The sequence below is a fragment of the Astyanax mexicanus genome, chromosome 1 (assembly GCF_023375975.1).
Source record: "Astyanax mexicanus isolate ESR-SI-001 chromosome 1, AstMex3_surface, whole genome shotgun sequence".
Taxonomy (NCBI): domain Eukaryota; kingdom Metazoa; phylum Chordata; class Actinopteri; order Characiformes; family Acestrorhamphidae; genus Astyanax; species Astyanax mexicanus.
Genome location: NC_064408.1, coordinates 9,840,633 through 9,845,000, shown reverse-complemented (window position 1 = coordinate 9,845,000; position 4,368 = coordinate 9,840,633). Strand labels below are relative to the sequence as shown.

The 4,368-nt window shown below is 33.3% G+C and overlaps 1 long non-coding RNA gene across 1 annotated transcript in view; it reads right to left on the bottom strand.

Moving 5' to 3' along the window:
* LOC125781293 (uncharacterized) overlaps positions 1–3,317 on the bottom strand; it is a 76,235-nt gene extending 72,918 nt beyond the window's left edge. Inside the window, exon 1 of the long non-coding RNA XR_007424517.1 lies at positions 3,238–3,317. This is a non-coding gene — a long non-coding RNA (uncharacterized LOC125781293). The remainder of the gene's footprint in view (positions 1–3,237) is intronic.
* Positions 3,318–4,368: the final 1,051 nt, after the last annotated feature.

The following is a 4,368-nucleotide window of genomic DNA, read 5'->3' as shown; positions in this document are numbered from 1 at the left end:
CTTTATCATGAATAAAAAAAGGTTCCAACTTATAAACACACCCTCAATAATCCTATAAATATATTTTAACCACTCATAAATTATTCTTATAGTCAATTATAATGTATTATAACAGGTCTCTAAGTGCCAGACTTTCATTGTGGGACTAGATTATTAATGATAGAGATATACTCTTTGAACATATATATTATAAGCACAGCTTATAATGTATTATAATCACAGGTCATAATGCTTAACAAACATGGCTATAATGGGTTATGCATTTTTATAAACAATTTAAACCATGTTTATAATGCCTTATGAATGCAATATAATATGTTATGAATGTGGTTATAGCGTCTAATAAAGATGACATTCATAGAAAGTGTTACCATTCTCAGTATGCTGTGTCACTGTATCACTAATAAACAATATACAGCTCTGGGAAAAAAAAACAAGAGCACACCTAAAATGATAGGTTTTTTAGATTTAACCAAATTGAAAACCTCTGGAATCAAATCAAGAGGAAGATGGATGATCACAAGCCATCAAACCAAGCTGAACTGCTTGAATTTTTGCACCAGGAGTAAAGCAGCATAAAGTTATCCAAAAGCAGTGTGTAAGACTGGTGGAGGAGAACATGCCAAGATGCATGAAAACTGTGATTAAAAACCAAATTATTCCACCAAATATTGATTTGTGAACTCTTAAAACTTTATGAATATGAACTTGTTTTCTTTGCATTATTTGAGGTCTGAAAGCTCTGCATCTTTTTTTGTTATTTCAGCCATTTCTCATTTTCTGCAAATAAATGCTCTAAATGAGAATATATTTTTTTTTAATTTTGGAGAAATGTTGTCTGTAGTTCATAGAATAAAACAACAACAACATTTTACTCAAACATAAACCTATAAATAGCAAAATTAGAAACTGGAGTGGTCTCATATGACACATATTCAGATGATGATAATGATTATAATCTTTATAATCTTTACTGGTATAAAAGCATAGACACAAAAAAATACTTTTACTGAAAGATAAGATACTATATATATATATATATATATATATATATATATATATATATATATATATATATATATATATATATATCAGAAGTCACTTGTTACTGTAGGTTTATGTCAGCTGTCATTAATATCTTATGTATGTAGATGTTGTGTGGTCTAATGAACACTGCCACTGTTTTATATTATTATAGTAGATGTTTGATATACAGTATTTGGGTTGTGTGCTGTAGCAGCAAAGCCTTAAAAACTGAGCATCTGCTACTCCAACAGACCCATTTCACAATTAGCTAATTAGATAATTTACTATTTTCAGTGCCGACAATCATTACTGAGACTATAAAAGGCCACGAGTTTGATCACAATATTTCAGAATTACAGGAGGTACTAATATCAACACAGCTTCTCTCAGAGTGCACATTTTATTCTTAAATGTATTATTTTCAAATTGCAGGGTAATCAGAATCAGTGCTGTTTTCTTTAGTGTTCGGAAAACTGTTTAGATTTAGAATTCATCATTTGGGAATGGGAAATAATAATAATTAAACATAATAGAAAAATGGAATGATGCATAAGACAATTTGATTGTGATTCTGTTAAATGTTTTAATTAAAAAAAAAACAATATGTGTAACGTCAAAAGAAAATGAGCAAGTAATAAAACAAAGCTGAACAAAGACTGGAAATGAAAACTAAACAAAGATAATACTAACAAAAAACAGAAGTAAATCAAACAGAACAAAGAATAACAAAAAATATTAATCCGTGCATCAATCATTCATTTTAAATTCAAATGAGAATCAAAATCAGGGAAAAAAACTATTCATTATTTATTTTTTTGAATATAATACCAAAAAAAATAAAATAATTACGGCTTGTATTTTCTGTTTTTTATTTGATAATCTAAACAAAAGTATGAAAAAAAAAATGTACCAGAAGCCGCAATTGATTTAGATTTTACCAAAGCGTCTTATTTGGATTTCCATTCCACCTTAAATGCTTACTGCAGTAACACACAGACAATTATCCATTATCAGTAAAAGGTTTATTTCCTTTATTCATTTCTCGAATTGACTGTATTTATGTTCCTTTGGTCGCAAAGATTCAACTAAAATGCACAAGATGGGAGACGTCTCGTTGTGGGGAAGCAAAAGACTTGGCTACTGGTAGCGACGCCACAGCGGCAAAATCTGGACACTGTATTAGTCAGTAACAGTAACAACAGGACATGAATAAGCAGCAGATTAGAAATATAGATAACTGATGGTTATCACAGCAGCCCTGTAACAGGTCATAAGTGGAAAATGCTGCTTTCTGCTCTTAAACTGCAGCCCAAACAATTAGAACTACATTTACCTCAAATTAATACTTTATTTTCTTGTAATATTATGACTTTATTCTCGAAGTGAACTGTTTTTATTTTTTAAGAGTGGCCCTAAAACACTATCATAAAATACAGTCAATTCAGTCATGAATAAAGGAAATAAAGCTAAATCTTTTTAATTTTCCATTTTTGCTTGGATCATCAAGTGAAAAACACAAGCCTTTATTTGTTTTTTGGTATTATATTAAAAACAAAAACAAAATAATTAACTGTTCTATTTATAATTTTCCATTTTGATTCTCAATTGAATATCAAAACAACAAATAATAAACTGATCAATACTAAACCATGTACAGAAAGAGTACAAATGTACAAATAGAGTCGGGAAAACAAGAAACACGTGGAGAGAATAACGAGGGGGCGGGGTAATAAACTAAACACAGCTGTGAACACTACTGACAGGGCGGGGCTAAGGCTAAGACAAGACTGCTGTTTGGACACACCTATTTTTTCCTACATTGTAAATGAATACTGAAGTGATTCAGACTATGAAGGGATACATAAGGAATCATGTAGTAACTTAAAAGTGTTAAACAAACCAAAATACTCTGTGAAGAAGCTTTTAGGTGCTCTTATCTGTGGAGCTGTTTACGCTGATTAACTTATCTAGTGCAACAGAGGTAACTCTTGCTCTTCCTTTCCTGTTGAAACCCTGATGAGGGCCAGTTTCATCAGAACATTTTTGATGCTCGTTGATCTGTGCTATGCATTGTGTCTAAATTTAATTTTCTACTAATTTAACCCTCATGTGGTGTTCATATTTTTGTTACTCGTTTACTTTGTTACTTGTATTTAATTCAGCAAAATGAAGCAATTTTACATTAAAATGCTTTACACATGCTCGCTTCACCTAAATTGTAAGCAATATAAACAGCTTACATGGTTAATATTTGCCCTTTACCTTTCTTATGTTACATTTCTTTCAAAAAGTGCTAATTTTTTTTTATTAGTTTTTTAATAAAATGTAAAAGAAAATTAATTAAACTCAAGATATGAGTAGAAAATTAGTTTAGTTTCAAATTTACAAATGAAGCAATGTTTATTAGCCCTTGGCCAAACATACTGTATGTAATATAAATGTGTTGGGGGGAGGGGGGGGGGGGGGGTTGTACAGTGTGTGTAAATCGAAAATGTGTTTTGATATATGTTTTTCACAAAAAATGAGCCAATGCCAATGAGTTTGAGTTAGAAAAAATATTCTTTTAGTATCATTTGATGACAAATGAACACCACACAAGGGTTAACCAATGGAAGTGACCCAATTATCCAATCAATTTCATGCAATATAAACTATCTATATTAACCTACTGTGTGCTGTAGACATTCTTCTTCTCAGAAGTCACATTTACACAGATGCACACGAGGTTTTAATGATTAACGTTGTTAATAACAGTGATGAGGTCATACTGGGCTGGCCTTGCGTTTGGTTCTGAGCGCATGAGGACATAATTCAGGCTATTGGTGATGAAGTGGCTGCAGTCACATGCTGAGTGGAGCGCTACAGCAGCGCTACATAGAATGAAAGCCCAAAGTGCGTCACTGTATATATGCGACGGTGTGGTTATTATTAGAATAAATAATTGCTGTTGCCATGAGACGCATTGCACCGCTGCTTGTGATTCAGCTGCAGATGAAGTTCACATTTACTATTGCATAATACAGAATGGATATTGCAGCGATAAGTTAGGAGACCCAGAGCAGGCAGGTTTACGCGGCTGTCACTCCGGGATGCTTGTTTGTGACTCAGGGTGCCCTCCTGAAGCCTCGCAACGGCGGCTGATCGGCTTCGTGACTTTCAATCCGAGAGCGCGAGCCGGCCAGGGCGAAATTTAGGCCTGCACAGACAAGAGCGGCCTCACCGCCTCATTAAAACTCAGTCTGAGGCACGAGTTAGTAGGCAAAAGGTAGGAGGCAGGAAGCTGCTGTTTGTTGTGCATCCTGGCAGTAGAGCAGGGCATCTGCAGGTCATTAATAGGTGCAT